Source organism: Lissotriton vulgaris, chromosome 6, assembly GCF_964263255.1.
Source record: "Lissotriton vulgaris chromosome 6, aLisVul1.2, whole genome shotgun sequence".
Classification (NCBI taxonomy): Eukaryota; Metazoa; Chordata; class Amphibia; order Caudata; family Salamandridae; genus Lissotriton; species Lissotriton vulgaris.
Window position 1 is genome coordinate 1477348450 of NC_141694.1, and position 20186 is coordinate 1477368635.

A 20186-nucleotide genomic window follows, 5' to 3' on the forward strand; every position below is an offset into this window, starting at 1 on the left:
AAATCCAATTTTTTTTATAATTATATATTTTTAAAACACTCCCCACCCTTATCACCTATAAACCAACATCCCGCTCCTAAAATTTATATATTTTTTCTACATTCTAAATTTAAATTTCGTAATTCACATTTTTTTTAATTATATATTTTTAAAACGCTCCCCACCCTTATCCCCTATAAACCCAACATACTGCTCCTAAAATGTTAAATTTTATTTTTACATTCGAAAATGTAATTTCGTAATTCAATTTATTTTTTAAATTATATAGTTTTAAAACACTCCCCACCCTTATCCCCTATAAACCCAACATCCCGCTCCTAAAATCTTCAAATTTATTTCTACATTATAAATTTTAATTTCCTATTTCAATAAATCTAATAAATATATATATACTTTTTAAAACACTCCCCACCCTTATCCCCTATAAACCCTACATCCCGCTCCTAAAATATTTCAAAAATTTAAAATTTCATAATTATTTCTTAGAAAATAAACATACATAAAATATAAACAATTACAATGTACAATACTTAAAACTACGATATATTTACTTTTCGATATTTTGTACATTGACATTACCTACATCGATATTACATGCACTAATCAAAAAACGATATTTAATACATCGATATTAATATAATCGAAATTTCTTACCTGCGATATTTAGGTGTCGATATTACTGCATATCGACATCATTGACTTGATATTTTGACTGTGCACCCCTGGCTAGTTGTGTTGTTGCATCTCTCTCTCCTCCTGAGGGCACCCTCTTCGTCAAATGGAGGGGGGGACCAACTCAGAACAGTAGGGGGCCCATCCTGGTGGGTGCCGATAAACATTAGCGCCTAGGGTGTTAGGCGCGTTGAGCAGTGAGGGGTGCTTCTGTTCTCCCGTAGGAATATCTGCAGTTGTTTCTCGGGGTCATTTTGCTCCGCCACTGCAATACGATTAGTCTTGTTGATTGTCCCCATGAAGCGCTCAATCTCCCCATTGGCCTGCTGCCATTGCGGGGTGATCTGTTGGTGCCGGATGCCATGTTGATGTAGGAACTCATGGAACTCATGCCCCTGGAACGGGGCCCGTTGTCGCTGCGGATCTCGTTCGGACATCCAAACATGGCGAATATCTTTTCTAGAGCAGGGCCATCATGTAGAAAAGCTGTTGAATTTAAGACTTCCACCACAGGGTATTTTGAGTAGCTGTTGATGAGGGCCAGCGTGACCCGGCCGTCAGGGAAGTTTCCAAAGTCCACGCTCATCTTATCCCAAGGGTTCCGCCCATGTTCCTCCAGGTGAATAGGTGCGGGTCTTTCAGACCCACTCGTCATTTTGAAGGATGAACATTTCCAGACTGTCTCCACTATACAGGCATCCACCCCTAGGAAGCAGACCTTTTCCCTCATACAGGCCTTCATTTTTTCCACTCCTTGGTGTCCTCCATGGGCGAGTTGTGTTGCCCGGAGTGGAAGGGATGCCGGGATGACAATGCGTGGTCCTCTGAGGAGGATGCATTCCTGCGAGAGGCTTAGTTCATTTCTGACCCTCCACATGTGCGTCAGGCTTTCCTTTTCTGGGCTTGACCAGGAGTTAGCGGATTGTAGAAAATGACGCCACTGTCCTCCTTGGACAGCGTCCCGGACTTGTTTTATTACTGGGTCATTTCCGGCTGCTGTGGCTACCTCTTTGAGGGTTAACGCTCTAGGGCATGTGAGTGCCGAGATCATGTTCAGGTGAGCTTCAGTGGCGTCGGTGTTTGGTTCTCCACTTTCTTCCCCTGTCGGGTCTGGGTGCCTTGACAGGAAGTCAGCCGGGTTCTTGGCGCCGGGCCGGTAGGTTACCTCCAGGTCGTAGTGCTGGAGCTCGATAGCCCTACGCTCGATGCGTGGCGGTGGGTGGGGGGCTGATCCCTTGAACAGCGGCACCAGGGGCTGATGATCCGTAACAACGGTGAAGGGGTGTCCGCATATATACACGTGAAAGTGTCTACAGGGCCAGCGGATTGCTAGGGTATCTATTTCAATCTGAGCATACCGCTTCACTGTTGGTGATAGGGCTTTGCTGGCATATGCTTGAGCGGCCCATCATCCAGGCTCCTGTTACTGTGTGAGGATGGCTCCTAAGCCTAAGGGGCTGGCGTCTACAAGTATTTCTGTCCTTTTGGCAGGGTTGAAGTACACCAGCATGGTGTGGTCAAGGAGAGTGCCCTTGATGGCTTGGAACGCTGTTTCTTCAGCGGGCCCCACTGCCACAACACATCTGCTCAGGTGAGGTTTCAGAGTGGCTCTGCGATGGTGGCTAGATCCGGGATGAAAAGTCCACATTACGTGGCCATCCCCAGGAGGCTGCGGACTTTGGCCACGGTGAGAGGAGCCGATGCGTTTTTGCTAGCCGATGCGTTTTTGCTAGCTATAGACTTCCCAGGGTCCACTATACAGGCATCCACCCCTAGGAAGCAGACCTTTTCCCTCATACAGGCCTTCATTTTTTCCACTCCTTGGTGTCCTCCATGGGCGAGTTGTGTTGCCCGGAGTGGAAGGGATGCCGGGATGACAATGCGTGGTCCTCTGAGGAGGATGCATTCCTGCGAGAGGCTTAGTTCATTTCTGACCCTCCACATGTGCGTCAGGCTTTCCTTTTCTGGGCTTGACCAGGAGTTAGCGGATTGTAGAAAATGACGCCACTGTCCTCCTTGGACAGCGTCCCGGACTTGTTTTATTACTGGGCCATTTCCGGCTGCTGTGGCTACCTCTTTGAGGGTTAACGCTCTAGGGCATGTGAGTGCCGAGATCATGTTCAGGTGAGCTTCAGTGGCGTCGGTGTTTGGTTCTCCACTTTCTTCCCCTGTCGGGTCTGGGTGCCTTGACAGGAAGTCAGCCGGGTTCTTGGCGCCGGGCCGGTAGGTTACCTCCAGGTCGTAGTGCTGGAGCTCGATAGCCCTACGCTCGATGCGTGGCGGTGGGTGGGGGGCTGATCCCTTGAACAGCGGCACCAGGGGCTGATGATCCGTAACAACGGTGAAGGGGTGTCCGCATATATACACGTGAAAGTGTCTACAGGGCCAGCGGATTGCTAGGGTATCTATTTCAATCTGAGCATACCGCTTCACTGTTGGTGATAGGGCTTTGCTGGCATATGCTTGAGCGGCCCATCATCCAGGCTCCTGTTACTGTGTGAGGATGGCTCCTAAGCCTAAGGGGCTGGCGTCTACAAGTATTTCTGTCCTTTTGGCAGGGTTGAAGTACACCAGCATGGTGTGGTCAAGGAGAGTGCCCTTGATGGCTTGGAACGCTGTTTCTTCAGCGGGCCCCACTGCCACAACACATCTGCTCAGGTGAGGTTTCAGAGTGGCTCTGCGATGGTGGCTAGATCCGGGATGAAAAGTCCACATTACGTGGCCATCCCCAGGAGGCTGCGGACTTTGGCCACGGTGAGAGGAGCCGATGCGTTTTTGCTAGCTATAGACTTCCCAGGGTCCACCTGGGTGCCTTTTTGTGTGAACGTATAGCAGAAGAATTCTATTTTCTGCTGAAATAGCAGGCACTTTTTGTCTGTGTAGGGTGATTCTGTGATCTAGGAGTCTCTTCAGCGTAGCTCTCACATGCTGGTAGTGTTCTTCTGCTGTTTGTGAGTGAATGAGGATATCATCACTCACGTTTAGTACGCCAGGTAGCCCAACCAGGATCTCTTTGACGGCGTTTTGGATTAACTCCGCGACCAATGATATGCTGAAGTTCAGCCGCTTGTATCTTCGGAGTCCAAGGTGCGTGCTGAAGGTGGTAATGTAGCAACTGCCCTTGGCAAGGGCTACCTAATGATACCCTGAATTCAGATCCAGCTTAGAAAACCACCTGGTTCTGTTCAAATCATCCACGATGTCATCCATAGTTGGTGTTATGTGGCGTTCACGTCGGATGGCCTTGTTGGGGAGACGCATATCAATACAGAGTCTGATTTTTCCTGGTTGGTGCGACTTCTCAGTGATCACCATGGGTGACACCCATGGTGTCATCCATGGTGTGAGACCAAACACCTTTTCTATGACTCCTTGATCTTCGAGCTTTTGCAGCTCTTCTTCCACTAGTGGCTGTAGGTGGAATGGGATCCTCTGTGTCTTGGTGCTGTTGGCTGGACGGTCGGGTCTATTTGTAGCCGGATTGGGGCTCTCTACATGCACCCTAGTCTCTTGAATAGGTCTCCAAACTGGCTGAGTAACTCCTATGTCTGTTCGGCTTGTACTCTCCTGGCGAATGTCACCAGTCCCACGACTTCAGCTGCGGGACTGCTCAGCAGTGTGTCTGCCTCCTGATTGATGACATGGATGTCTACGGTGATCTCGGTGTTGTCGGCTTGCACTGGCACGGTCGGTCATTTAGCCTCGGAGGGGTAGCGGTGAACTGCTTCCGTACGCAAAGCTTTTCGTCTTCGTTGGTCTGAATTCGGGTCGGGCCTCAGTTTGTTGTGTTGCTGGATCCCCATGACTGTCCCTGAGGCTCCCGTGTCAATTACTGCATTGACCTCCGACCCTGCAATTTGTATCGTGCACCGGGGCTGGGGCCGTCGTCGAATCTTCAGGGCTTGCGTGAAAGAGATTAGGTATGTCCCCCTTCATCTTCTAACGTCGAGTCTTATCTTTTGTAGACCGCTTGCTCCTTCCTCTTCCCTCCTGGCTGGGATGCTGGTGACACACAACAGTTGGCGGACCAACTTCCTCATTTGGCTGGGTCAGATCCCTTCTTTCCGCTGCGTTTTCTTTCTGCATACTGATACAAAATGTTTGGCAATGCCGCAGTTGGTGCATGTTTTCCCTTGCACTGGGCATGATTGTGGGGGGTGTTCTTCGCATCCGCAGTATCCGCACAGATTCTTTGGGGATTGTAGCTGGCGATCCCGTGGTTTGTGGGCCCTGTCCTTGGTTCTGACTGCATCAGCCCGTTCCGCCTTGACGATGGCGCTCTTGTCCGCTCCTCGCACTAGTGCCAGGTCGATCTCCTCGCTCGCGCCGCCGAGAGGTCGTGTGAGCGTGCCAGCACCAGGATGTCATTCATGTTTTTTTTCCGGTTGCCGGAGTATGAGGCCTCGCAGGACTTTGCTGCATATTCCTAGGATCAGTTGGGCTCTGATCTCTTCTACGGCTCTGTCTCCTGCGAGGTGCGTACCGACCAGTTCTCTTAGCCGCGCATGAAATGCGTCCACTGACTCACCCTCCCTGTGCTTGGCTTCCCTCAGCTTAAAATGCTCAAAGTCTGTGTTTAGCTGGGGGTCAAAGTGCGCATTTAGGGTGGTGACAGCTGCTGCGTAGGCCTCGGGAAGTCACGTGTTAGGTAGATGCTTTAACAGCAGGTAAATCTCCTCACCCGCATAATGGAGCAGTGCTTCACTGCCCCATCCTTCTCCCTGATGGCGATGAAGTAATTCTCTAGGCGACCTAGCCAGGTCTGCCATCTTGGCGCTGCCATGGAGGGGTCAGCCGACTCGCTGAATGGAGGCAGGACACCGGAGGGAGGGTGGTGCGCAGTCGCTGGAACCGGAGCCTGTGCGGCGTTGTCTTGATCCCCCATGGTGGTAGGAGTGGGCACTGCTGGGCGGCTTTGCGAAATTGCTGCTCACTAGCAGTGAGCCTTGGTTTGCCAGGTGGTGGTGCAAGGTCACTGGGTGTTGCGTGTGCCCACGTGTGCCTGGTTGTGTGGTACGTGGTCAGGCCGGCCTAGGTTAGGGTGTGTTCGAGGGGCTTCCTCTGTGGCATGAGAGACTCAACCAGGCAGCGTGGTGCTGGTCGCCATGGCTGGTGTATGCTGTGGCGGTGAAAGCTGCCGTGCCCTGCTGCTCCCTGGCGCAGCACATTCAGGAGATGAAGCATGGCAGGTTCCAATGAGGTGTTGCCCAGCAGGGGCCTCAGTATGTGTACACATCGCCTTCAGCGACTCCACCGAACTCCACTGGACGGACCACAGCTGCGTCCACTTCAGCTTCAAAAAGAACACGATCCACCACCACCAGCAACAGGTCGCACGCAGAAACTGGAACAAGATCACAGCCGACCAGCTCACCGCAGCTCTGAGCCAAGACCCCCCCACCAGCTCTGCGAACCCCAGCCAGGCCGCCAACAACCTCACGAAGTGGATCAGCAACTACGCAGACAACCTTGCCCCACTGAGGACCCCGCCCAGCAGACCCGGCAGCAAGAAAGCACCTTGGTTCACCGACGAACTCAAGAGCTCCAAGAAAAACAGCCGTGCCCTCGAGCGAGCCTGGCGCAGAGACCCTACTCCAGACAACATGACCACCCTCAAGCTCGCAACCCGAAAACACCACCAACTGATCCATACCACCAAGAAAACCGTATTCAAGGAACGACTGGACAACAATGCACACAACAGCAAGGAACTCTTCAACATCGTCAAAGAGCTCTCCAGTCCCAACACCGGAAACAACGACATCACCCCATCACAAGACCTCTGCAACTCCCTTGCCTCCTACTTCCACAACAAGATCGCAGACATACACAACAGCTTGAGCACACAACCGACGCACCCTATGACCGCACCAACGACCCCCACCACCACCCTCCGCGCCTGGACCCCGACCACCACCGAAGACACCATCCGCACGATGAACTCCATCCACTCCGGATCCCCAACCGACCCCTGCCCTCACCACGTCTTTAACAAGGCCGACGCTGTCATCGCACCCCACCTGCGGGACATCATCAACACCTCCTTCGACACCGCTACCTTCCCAGAGAGCTGGAAGCACGCCGAACTCAGCGCTCTACTGAAGAAACCATCAGCGGACCCCACCGAACTCAAAAACTACCGCCCCATCTCGCTCCTCCCATTTCCGGCCAAAGTCATCGAGAAGACCGTCAACAAACAGCTTGCCGCCTTCCTCGAGACGGACGGATCCCTCGACCTCTCGCAGTCCGGCTTCCGGGCCAACCACAGCACCGAGACCGCCCTTATCGCAGCCACCGATGACATCCGAGCCCTGCTCAACAACGGGGAAACTGCGGCCCTCATCCTCCGGGACCTCTCCGCGGTCTTTGACACTGTCTGCCACCGCACCCTAGTGCAGCGCCTCAGCAACGTCGGAATCCAAGAGAAGGCACTAGAATGGATCACCTCCTTCCTCGCCGGAAGGACACAGAGATTCCGCCTCCCCCCGTTCAGATCAGAAGCCACCGAAGTCATCTGCGGCGTTCCTCAAGGCTCCTCGCTCAGCCCCACCCTCTTCAACGTCTACATGAGCCCCCTCGTGGCCATCGCACGCCAACACAACCTCAACATCATCTCTTACGCCGACGACACCCAGCTGATCCTCTCCCTCACCAACGAACCCGCCACCGCCAGAGCCAACCTACATGAAGGGATGACAGACGTAGCCGAGTGGATGATGAACAGCCGCCTGAAACTGAACTCAGACAAGACGGAAGTCCTCATCCTGGGCTCTTCACCCTCTGCCTGGGACGACTCCTGGTGGCCCACCCCCCTGGGCAGCGCACCCAAACCCACAGACCACGCACGCAACCTGGGCTTCATCCTGGACTCCTCCCTCTCCATGACCAGACAAGTCAACGCCGTCTCCTCGTTGTGCTTCAACATCCTGCGCATGCTACGTAAGATCTTCCGGTGGATCCCCACCGAGACCAGGAAGACGGTCACCCAGGCCCTCGTCACCAGCCGACTGGACTACGGCAACTCCCTCTACGCCGGATCCACCGCCAAACTCCAAAGGAGACTCCAGCGGATCCAGAACGCCTCAGCAAGACTCATCCTCGACATCCCCCGACACAGCCACATCTCCGGACACCTGAGAGACCTGTACTGGCTCCCGGTCAACAAAAGAATCACCTTTCGTCTCGTCACCCACTCACACAAAGCCCTTCACAACCAAGGCCCAAGATACCTCAACAGCCGTCTCAACTTCTACACTCCCACACGCCAGCTTCGATCGACCAACCACGCCCATCTTTATTCATATTCGCGCTCACGCCGGCCGGCGTGAGTGCAGGGGCTGTGGTCTTCCGGCTCACGCCAGCAATAACCACTAGCGCGCTGACTGTTACATCTCCTAACCCCTCTCCTTACCTGCTAGTCAATGTGCCTTTTCCTTCTGCGGTTTCCCTCCCCTTACTAGCCCCGCTCCACTGCGCTCCTCCCCCTCCTAGGGCCTACTTAATGGCAGCGCTGCATGACCCCCTTGAAGAGTTTACCAGGCCCCATCTCCCACTTACCTTGGACTGGTCTCCGACAAATCCAAGGCCGCTTTGGACCAACAGTCTGCCGTGAGGCCCCAACTCACTGCCCTCCACCTCTTTCCCTCTCCTTCTGCTTTCACTCTGCTCTCACTCACTCATCCACACTTTTGTTTTTGCACTCTGCCTTCTGTGAGTTTTGTGCTTGGTGCCTGTGCCATATTGCCATTTGTGCTAATTTGCCTTCTCTAGTTCTTGTGCTCTTTGTGCCTTCCTGCTCAGTCCCTGTTTGTCTTTTGTGCTTGCTTTCCTTCTGTTCCGGTCTCTCTGTCTATTTGGCTCATGTTCTCTTTTGTGCGTCTTTGCTTTATTGCCCGTGTGTTTTGTGTTTTGTGCCCACTTTTTTGTGCCCAATTGTCTTTTGTGGCTGTTTCAATGCTTAGTCTTCTTGCACATTTTGTGCTCTTTTTGTGCTTGTTTCTGTTGCCTTTCTGCTTTTGCGTCTCTTGTCTCTCCCACATCTCCCTTTGTTGCAGGGACCCCCGCCCCCCTCTCCCAGGCTTTTTCCCACCTCCTTCTCCCCTCTTCTTACCTGCTCTCCTGCATGCCTTTCACTCGATCCAGTACATCTGGGAGTGAATGGGCACCTGGGTGACTGTGATGGAGGTTGGTGTATTGGTTTTGCGGAAGGGGGGGGATCCTACAATGGGCATATGTTCTTCTTCCTTGGTGGTTATGGCTCCAGTGCTGCTGGCCATTCTACTTATTAATGATATTGCCTCCACGTGCATTGCCTGCTGATTTTGTTGTCGTATTGTTTTCTTTTTATTTTGTATATTTTTTCTGCAATGAAAAATGTATAAAACATTAAAAAAAAAATGGGAACAATATAACAGGTACAGACTGGACCCACACCCTCAGATTCAACCAACCTATCCTCACAGGTGACCTACAGAACAACCTATCCACCTTCAGCAACTGGATCTGAGACTGCCCCAACACCCTGGCCCCCACAAAGAAGGTCAGAAATACAAGAACTTGTGCCCAAGCATGTTGATACATAGAATACCTAAGAGACTCAAACAACTACAAAGAAGATGGAGAACCCCCAAGATAACACCTCCAGAGACACCTACAAATCTGCACTCAGAAGGTACCACATATAGCTCAAAGAAGCCACAAAGTGGCTCTCGTGCTCAGAGTCGAACCACGGCAAAGGACTCTTCAACAGCGTCAAAGAATTCACCAACCCAACAGCAGCCCCAACACAATCATCCCCTCACAGATCCTCTGTAACGACCTTTCTGACTTTTTCCACCACAAAATACTCAAGATCTACATCAACTTTGCACCCCAAACCACCCTAGAGGACTTCATCATGCCGCCATTTGCTGTGCTGTTGTTGTTGTCTTGCCCTGAGCCCGCCCCCTCCACCACGCACCCGCCTCCCATCGGACCCTCCCTCGCCCCTCCCCCTCCACCATCCATTTATGACAGTTTCTTCCGCGCGCAGCGTTCACGCGCAGCTTCCGCGCCCAACCCGCGCCGAAGGTGCGCCAAAGGTAAGCCCGTCTACACCCGTCCGCGCCTGGACCGCGCCCAGCGCCAGACCCCCTGGCCCTCGCGCTGCCCAGTCCCCCCGCGTTACCTACGATGCCTCCACCCTCCTAGCCCTTAACCCCGGCCGCGCCCCCAACTGCATCCAAGCCGCTCCTGGACGCACCCATGGACCATTCTCCTGCTTCTCCTGCAAATTTAGCGGCACCGACAACATCTCCGCTACGACCACACCACAGATTCCCGACCCCAACCACCTAGAATGCATCCTTCTCAACACCCGCTCGGTCCACAGGCACACCATTGACCTTTGGAACCTACTAGACACCATCTCTCCTGACATCGCCTTCCTAACGGAAACATGGATGAACGCTTCCTCCGCCCCTGACATCGCCATCGCTATCCCTGATGACTATAAGATCACACGCAAGGACCGCACCGACCATACAGGAGGTGGAATCGCTATCGTCCATAAGAAAACAATCCGCATCTCAACCAGCTCTGATGCCAACCTCGCCAACTCCGAACACCTTCACTTCCAGATCCACATCGACCCCAAGACCACACTCAGAGGCACCCTCCTCTACAGACCACCAGGGCCACGCGCAAAATTCAGTGAAGACATCACGGACTTCATCACCCCACACGCGCTCCCCTCCAAAGACTACATCCTTCTGGGAGACCTCAACTTCCACCTTGAAAAGATCAACGACCGCAACACCGCCACCCTCTTAGACAACCTCGCCAACCTCGGACTTAAACAACTGGTCACTTCCCCCACCCACATCGCAGGTCACACTCTCGACCCCATCTTCACCTCCAGCAACCGTGTCTCCTTCAGCCACACTACAGATCTCCTCTGGACTGACCACAGCTGCGTTCACTTCACCTACAACAAGCCGAAACCCATCATCCACCTCCAACCAACTCTACAAAGAAACTGGAACAAAATCACCACAGAGCAGATCTCCACATCACTCCTTCAAACCTCCCCAGCCCCCTCTTCTAACGCCAACGAAGCCGCCTCCAACCTCACCCTTTGGTTATCCAACACCGCCGACACCTTAGCACCTCCGAGACGTCATCAACTGCTCCTTCAACTCCGCTACCTTCCCGGAAGATTGGAAACACGCTGAACTCACCGCCCTTCTGAAAAAACCAACAGTAGACCCCACCGAACTCAAAAACTACCGCCCCATCTCGCTTCTTCCATTCCCGGCCAAAGTCATCGAGAAAGCTGTCAACAACCAGCTCGCCGCCTTCCTCGAAGCCAACAAATCACTCGACCCCTCACAATCTGGCTTCCGAGCCAAACACAGCACTGAGACCGCCCTCATCGCAGCAACAGACGACATTCGAACTCTACTGGACAATGGAGACACAGTCGCCCTCATCCTCCTCGACCTCTCTGCAGCCTTCGACACAGTCTGCCACAGCACCCTTTTACAACGCCTCAGAAACATCGGAATCCAAGGAAAGGCACTGGAATGGATCACCTCGTTCCTCACCGGAAGAACCCAGAGAGTCCGCCTCCCACCATTCAAGTCCGAGGCCTCTGAAATCATCTGCGGCGTACCACAAGGATCCTCACTCAGTCCCACCCTCTTCAACGTATACATGAGCCCCCTCGCGGCCATCGCCCGCCAACACAACCTCAACATCATCTCTTACGCGGATGACACTCAACTGATCCAATCTCTCACCAAGGACCCCAGCACCGCTAAAACTAACCTACACGAAGGAATGAAAGAAGTCGCCGAATGGATGAAACAAAGCCGTCTGAAACTGAATTCAGACAAAACAGAAGTCCTCATCTTAGGTAATTCCCCCTCTGCATGGGACGACTCCTGGTGGCCGGAAGCCCTCGGAAATGCACCCATCCCGACAGACCACGCACGGAACCTTGGCGTCATCCTGGATTCTTCACTCTCTATGAACAGACAAGTCAGCGCCGTATCCTCTTCCTGCTTCAACATTCTTCGCATGCTCAGAAAAACATTTCGCTGGATCCCCTCCGAAACAAGGAAAACAGTCACCCACGCTCTAGTCACGAGCCGACTGGACTACGGAAACACCCTCTACGCAGGTACCACCGCTAAACTCCAGAAGAAACTACAACGAATCCAAAACGCCTCAGCCAGGCTCATATTAGACATCCCACGCAACGAACACATCTCTGGTCACCTTAAAGACCTCCACTGGCTACCCGTCAATAAGAGGATCACCTTCCGACTGCTTACCCACGCACACAAATCACTCTACGACATCGGACCAGATTGCCTCAACTCTCGACTGTCCTTCTACACCCCCTCCCGCCAACTTCGCTCTTCCAGCCAAGCCTTCGCCACTGTACCTCACATCAACAAGTCCACCATGGGAGGCAGATCCTTCTCATACCTGGCTGCCAAAACATGGAACTCACTCCCCTCTTACCTCCGCCTCACCCAGAATCACCTAGCATTCAGAAAGCAGCTTAAAACGTGGATTTTTAACAAATAATCCACCTCCCCTCCCTAAGCGCCTTGAAACCCTCTGGGTATGTAGTGTGCTATATAAATGTTACTTGACTTGACTTGACTTGACACTACCAGGAGCACCCAATTAATGAGGACCCAGGGCCTTCCACAGACCTCTACCTTCACCATATGTACAACCTTGAAAGCTTACTGATCAGCACAAAAGTCACCAGCATCTTCAACTCCCACATCCTCAGTGAAACTTCCTGGACAGCTGGAAATACACAGAGGTCACAGCCTTGATGAAGAAAACCTTAACCAACCCGAAAGACCTCAGCAACTAAAGACCTTTCCCAGCCAAAGTCCTGGAGAAAGAGACCAACAAGCAGGTCTGTGCCAATCTTGACCTCCACCCCCCCCTGGACTCCACCCAGTTAGGGTTCCACAGCAACCACAGTACGGAAACCACCCTTCTGGCTGCAACAGACGACATCCAGTCAGTCATGGACAGAGTAGCCAACCGAAGATGAAACTAGGTTGTAGAAGGGGACAGGAGCGACTAATCCGGATGCGAGATTTGCCACTGACAGCTCAGGGAAGGGAGAAGTCCCAATAAAAAAATGGGTGAGGGAAACTACTCTGTCGTGACATGGAATGTCAATATGCTAGGGAGCAAGGTTAAGAGAGGGTTGGTAACTTGGTACCTCAAGAGGCTTAAACCTGAGATTGTCCTCCTCCTGGAGATACACCTGATAGGCATGTATTGTGCTTTTTTGAGAAGGCGGGTCTACGTCACGTTAGCGTATGCCGGGTTCATATCGGGATCACGGGGAGTCGCTATAATAATAAAGAAGACTCCCCCTTTCCGCACCATTAAAACTTGGGCAGACACAAATGATACCTTTGTAGCAGTGCAGGGGACCTGGGACGGGAGAGAACTAACCCTGATCAGTGTATATGCCCCCCCACGATTACAAACACAAGACAAGATAGCTGTGATACTACTGGAAGCAGGCCCCTCCACACACGTTATCAGGGTTACTTTAACAATGTGGTAGATCCCCAAACAGACCACTCACAAGTTGGCAGGGGCATGCGCGCACCCAGCCCACAAGCGGAAATGAACCAAGTAGAATACCTGGTGAGAGGCATATCTGATCACTCGCCCTTTTGACTGACAGTGGGTGGGAGAATACACCGATGCAGACAGGAATGGAGGCTGGCAGCCTGGAAACTGCAAGATGGGGCAGGAGCAGAGCAGAGAAGATCCATGTAGAATCGGAAAGGTACTTCAGTGAAAATGAGGGATCTGTGTCCTCAGCAGTCACCCTATGGGAGGTCTACAAAGCAGTATTCATAGACAGCACAGACCATATTAGCATGCAAGAAGAGAGGGGAAACACGAGACACAGAGGCTCTGGAAAACAAACTCCTGCAACTAGAAAGACAGGTGCAAACTAGAGTAGAAGAAGGTATTCAGCACCAAATTGAGATAACACGCAGGGACTATCAGCACTAGCTGAAAAAGAAGTGACAACTCAAACAAAGCCACGCAGCACGGACTATCTGAGATTGGCAATAAGGCGGGGAAGTTACTGACCTTGCTGGGGAAGAAAGAGAGGAGTGCATGCTGGCTAGCCATGATCTGGTTAAAAGAAGAGACACACACCACAGCATCTGGGATCGCGAGCGCTTTTGCCCGATACTATGCAGAGCTGTATGACGAAAGACCCTAGCAAAAAATCTCCAAATCAGCAATTACCTCAATGGCATTGACATGCTGACCCTTACCCAATATCAATGCAACTCCCTCGAAGGGGACCTAACCCTCCAAGAATCATGAATGACATCAGCAAACTGAAAGACAGGTAAAGTGCTGGGGCCTAATGGTCTCCCAGCTGAACTGTACAAGAGCAGTGCCAGCCTGCTTCGCCCTCATCTTCTAAACATGTACAAAGCAACGAAGGAAAGCCGGACACTCCCACCTGATCTTTGTAATACCAAAGTGGTAGTGGTCCATAAGCCTGGGAAACCCGCAGGGGACTGCAGCCCATATCACTGCTCAACATAGAGGCCAAAATTCTGGCCTCAATGCCCGCCACACGACTATTGTTGGCGATTCCTACCTTGGTCCACGGCAACCAATCCGGCTTTATGCCCAAGCGTTTCACACGATACAACCTCTGGCGGCTAGCGAACTGGCTCTCCACAGTGAAAGGCAGATCTAGCCCGCATGTGTTCCTCTCACTAGATGCTGAAAAGGCATTTGATGCTGACCACTGGCCCTATATGAGACAAGTCCTGAAAAGATTTGGGTTTGGCCCAGTATTCAGGGAGTGGGTAGAGTAGTAATATATTAATTCAAGAGCCAAAGGGCGCGTTAACGGGGTGCTGTTGACAGACGTTCCAATCAGAAGAGGCAGCAGACAGGGCTGTCCCCCTTATTGTTTGCGATAGTGCTGGAATCAATGGCATGCTTAGCACGGATGCAACCAGGGCTGAGTGGGTTCAGGGATAATTTGGGGCAGCTAAGTGACAAAAGGATATCATTATACACAGACGACACACTCATCTATGTCACTAATCCAGCCCAGACACTTCCACGGATCTTGCAGATATTCCGAGAATATGGTACATATGCGGGGTACAATATAGATTGGGGCAAATGCACCCTTTACTCGACAGGGGGCACCCTAGATTTCCTAGACCCTTCGGGTTACCTTAGGGTGGCTCTGGATGGATTTTGCTACTTAGGCCTATACATCACCATAGATGACACAACGAACCTTAATCATAAAATCAAGAAGGTCCTCACGGAATTCTGCAAAATGGCAGGGAGATGGGGGCGATTGCCCCTGACTCGAATTGGTTGAGCGGCAATGTATAAAATGATCACGCTCCCCAAATTGCTCTACATGCTGCAGAACACGTACTGCAAGTTGCCAGAGACGGTCTTTGTCACAGTAGATCAGGAACTTCGAACATTGCTATGGGACAGGGGCCATCCTAGAGTTGCACTGCAGACACAGCAACGCAATCAGTATAATGGGGGTATCGCCCTGCCGGATATAACGGCATATTACAGGGCAGCACACCTGATCGCGGTCAATAAATGGGGACAAGCAGTGGGAGACAATCCCGCTTATGCCCTGGAAAGACTGCAATTTCAGAACACACATATCACCACTATCTATATGGAGGTGAGGGAACCATAGGCTGCTCCCCGCCACCCAGAGATTAATAGAGGCCTGGAAAGGGGCTCAGAGGCAAATGCAATGGGCTAAAGTGCGCACAAGGGAGACCTCACTCTGGGAGGGTACCCGGTTACCGCAGCTAAACAAACTCCATGGGTTTCAGCAATGGGACATGATAGGAATCTTCAAACTCGGAGATGTTATACGGGATGGTACCCTCATTACAGAATATCAAGAAAGCAGCACCCAGTGATACAAATACATGCAACTGTAACATGCATGGAGGGCGGAAGGGCTTGATATCACTTACATACCCAAATATACCCCTCTGGAGGGTAGACTGCTACAGGAAGAACTAACAAGTAAATCATACATATAAAACTTTAATTAACAATATGCCTGACAACTTGAGGCTCCTCAGATCTAAATGGGAAGCAACCACAGGGACACTAGAAGATATTGATTGGGAAGCTGCCTTGATGCACCCACTGCAAGCAGCATTCAAATCAAGACTCAGACTTATACAATACAAGAGCCTACATAGGACATATTTTGATAGGGCGTGCCTGCACGCCATGGGGAGGGCTGAGACACCTACTTGCCTGCGTTGTCAGACAGAATGTGGTACATACATGCTTATGCTCTAGGAATGGCGACACATAATAAATTACTGGACCCAAATAATACAGGAGTTAAATAAAATATTGGAGGCGCAACTCACTAGGGATGTTAAATACATTCTACTAGGTATCCAAATCCACTTGGAAATAGATCTCCCTGGAAGTTTACTCCTATTGTGCAATCTAGGATTGGTGTTTGCAAAGAGTGATATTGCCTGGCGTTGGTGGGCCCCTGACCTTCTCACACTCATGGAAAGGTGAGCATGCATGGACCTATACATGGTGGCAGAAAGGGTAATCTATAAGGCATGGGGATGCCCAAATAGGTTCAAGAAAATCTGGTCCGCATGGTTGATATACTATGGACTTGAGACAGGGGAGGATGCCAACAATCCCTTAACTCATACCTAATTTTAGGAAAGAGGCGAGGCTAAGGGGAGGTTGCTTCTGGTTTGTCACTCTCAAAACCTAAAACGTAATAACAAACTTGAAAAGACACCTAAATGTTGATATGTGCTGTATATGGCGGTTTGGCATATGTACTTGAAATCTCTCAGACAGATCTCAAGAATATTTTAAAGACTGGTCACTTGTACTTGTCACCACTGGGAAGTAGAACTGGCTGATGTTACGTTAAAAAAAAAAAGAATTGTCAATAAAAGTTTTTTTTTTTTTAAATCATGGACAAAGGAGAAACAGCTGCTCGCATCTTACTCTTGGCGGCGTTCGACACCATCTCCCTTGGTACCCTCATCACCAGAATCCAGAGCTAAGGAATCCAAGTTCCAGTGCTTAATTTGTGCTGGTGGTTTCTGGTGCTCAGCACTTATTTCACAAGCTGGGACTATAAATGTCTTCACCTGCTTGTCCATCTCAGTAAGCCCTGCCCAAAGCCAGCCTCAAGACCCACTGAGCCGCGAGAACCGGATCATTGCTGGTAAGTGGGCAGGCTTTTGGATGACTGAATTCTGGCTCACGCAGCAGCCTGCTGGCATCCTCCCGTCGAGAGTCACCCAAGTTGTACCTTCATCATAACCTCAACATCTTCACCTCCCTGAATACCTCTTCCCAGTGCTAGACTCGATCCTGTCCCGCCGGGTCCCGTTGCTCGTCACTGCTGAGTGCTGTCTCCAATCAATCAATCAGGTTTATAAAGCGCAGCTACTCACAGAGGGTCTCAAGGTGCTGAGGGGGTGTAAGGATGGTTGCGCTGCTCTGGGAAGATCACAGAGCTCAGTCAAAGCGCCAGGTCTTGAGGTCCTTCAGGTATTTGGGGAGCGTGGGTGTCTGTCGGAGGTGGAGGGGGAGGGAGTTCCATTCCTTGGCTACGAGGAGGGAGAAGGAATGTCCTCCTGATCTGGTCTTCTTGATGCATGGTACTGTCCCAAAGGAGAGCTGGGTCGAGCCGGAGGGACCTTTGGGGTGCGTGGAAAGTGAGGCGGTGGTTCATGTAGGCGGGTCCGGTGTTGTGGAGGACTTTATGGGTGTGGGTGAGTAGTTTGAAGGTGATTCTCTTCTCGATGGGGAGCCAGTGTAGTGTCAGAAGGTGTTGGCTGATGTTACAGTGGCACAGTATGCTGAGGACTAGTCTGGTGGTGGCGTTCTGGATGTTCTGGAGTTTGAGGGTGAGGTTCTTGTTGATTCTGGCATAGAGTGCATTTCAGTAGTCCAGTCTGCTGATGACGAGTGCATGGGTGACGGTTTTCCTGTGTTCTAGGGGAATCCAGTTGAAGATCTTTCAGAGTGGGTGGAGGGTATGGTAGCAGGAAAAGGTGATGGCATTGATCTGGTGGTCTATTTTGAGTTAGGAGTCCAGGATAAGTCCGAGGTTGCGTGCATGGTCCATGGGGGTGAAACGGTGGCCGAGGGCTTGGGGCCACAAGGTGTCGTTCCAGGCGTCGGGGTGTGGGCCCAGCTCTGCGAACCCCAGCCAGGCCGCCAACAACCTCACGAAGTGGATCAGCAACTACGCAGACAACCTTGCCCCACTGAGGACCCCGCCCAGCAGACCCGGCAGCAAGAAAGCACCTTGGTTCACCGACGAACTCAAGAGCTCCAAGAAAAACGGCCGTGCCCTCGAGCGAGCCTGGCGCAGAGACCCTACTCCAGACAACATGACCACCCTCAAGCTCGCAACCCGAAAACACCACCAACTGATCCATACCACCAAGAAAACCGTATTCAAGGAACGACTGGACAACAATGCACACAACAGCAAGGAACTCTTCAACATCGTCAAAGAGCTCTCCAGTCCCAACACCGGAAACAACGACATCACCCCATCACAAGACCTCTGCAACTCCCTTGCCTCCTACTTCCACAACAAGATCGCAGACATACACAACAGCTTCAGCACACAACCGACGCACCCTATGACCGCACCAACGACCCCCACCACCACCCTCCGCGCCTGGACCCCGACCACCACCGAAGACACCATCCGCACGATGAACTCCATCCACTCCGGATCCCCAACCGACCCCTGCCCTCACCACGTCTTTAACAAGGCCGACGCTGTCATCGCACCCCACCTGCGGGACATCATCAACACCTCCTTCGACACCGCTACCTTCCCAGAGAGCTGGAAGCACGCCGAACTCAGCGCTCTACTGAGAAACCATCAGCGGACCCCACCGAACTCAAAAACTACCACCCCATCTCGCTCCTCCCATTTCCGGCCAAAGTCATCGAGAAGACCGTCAACAAACAGCTTGCCGCCTTCCTCGAGACGGACGGATCCCTCGACCTCTCGCAGTCCGGCTTCCGGGCCAACCACAGCACCGAGACCGCCCTTATCGCAGCCACCGATGACATCCGAGCCCTGCTCAACAACGGGGAAACTGCGGCCCTCATCCTCCTGGACCTCTCCGCGGTCTTTGACACTGTCTGCCACCGCACCCTAGTGCAGCGCCTCAGCAACGTCGGAATCCAAGAGAAGGCACTAGAATGGATCACCTCCTTCCTCGCCGGAAGGACACAGAGATTCCGCCTCCCCCCGTTCAGATCAGAAGCCACCGAAGTCATCTGCGGCGTTCCTCAAGGCTCCTCGCTCAGCCCCACCCTCTTCAACGTCTACATGAGCCCCCTCGTGGCCATCGCACGCCAACACAACCTCAACATCATCTCTTACGCCGACGACACCCAGCTGATCCTCTCCCTCACCAACGAACCCGCCACCGCCAGAGCCAACCTACATGAAGGGATGACAGACGTAGCCGAGTGGATGATGAACAGCCGCCTGAAACTGAACTCAGACAAGACGGAAATCCTCATCCTGGGCTCTTCACCCTCTGCCTGGGACGACTCCTGGTGGCCCACCCCCCTGGGCAGCGCACCCAAACCCACAGACCACGCACGCAACCTGGGCTTCATCCTGGACTCCTCCCTCTCCATGACCAGACAAGTCAACGCCGTCTCCTCGTTGTGCTTCAACATCCTGCGCATGCTACGTAAGATCTTCCGGTGGATCCCCACCGAGACCAGGAAGACGGTCACCCAGGCCCTCGTCACCAGCCGACTGGACTACGGCAACTCCCTCTACGCCGGATCCACCGCCAAACTCCAAAGGAGACTCCAGCGGATCCAGAACGCCTCAGCAAGACTCATCCTCGACATCCCCCGACACAGCCACATCTCCGGACACCTGAGAGACCTGTACTGGCTCCCGGTCAACAAAAGAATCACCTTCCGTCTCGTCACCCACTCACACAAAGCCCTTCACAACCAAGGCCCAAGATACCTCAACAGCCGTCTCAACTTCTACACTCCCACACGCCAGCTTCGATCGACCAACCACGCCCATCTTTATTCATATTCGCGCTCACGCCGGCCGGCGTGAGTGCAGGGGCTGTGGTCTTCCGGCTCACGCCAGCAATAACCACTAGCGCGCTGACTGTTACATCTCCTAACCCCTCTCCTTACCTGCTAGTCAATGTGCCTTTTCCTTCTGCGGTTTCCCTCCCCTTACTAGCCCCGCTCCACTGCGCTCCTCCCCCTCCTAGGGCCTACTTAATGGCAGCGCTGCATGACCCCCTTGAAGAGTTTACCAGGCCCCATCTCCCACTTACCTTGGACTGGTCTCCGACAAATCCAAGGCCGCTTTGGACCAACAGTCTGCCGTGAGGCCCCAACTCACTGCCCTCCACCTCTTTCCCTCTCCTTCTGCTTTC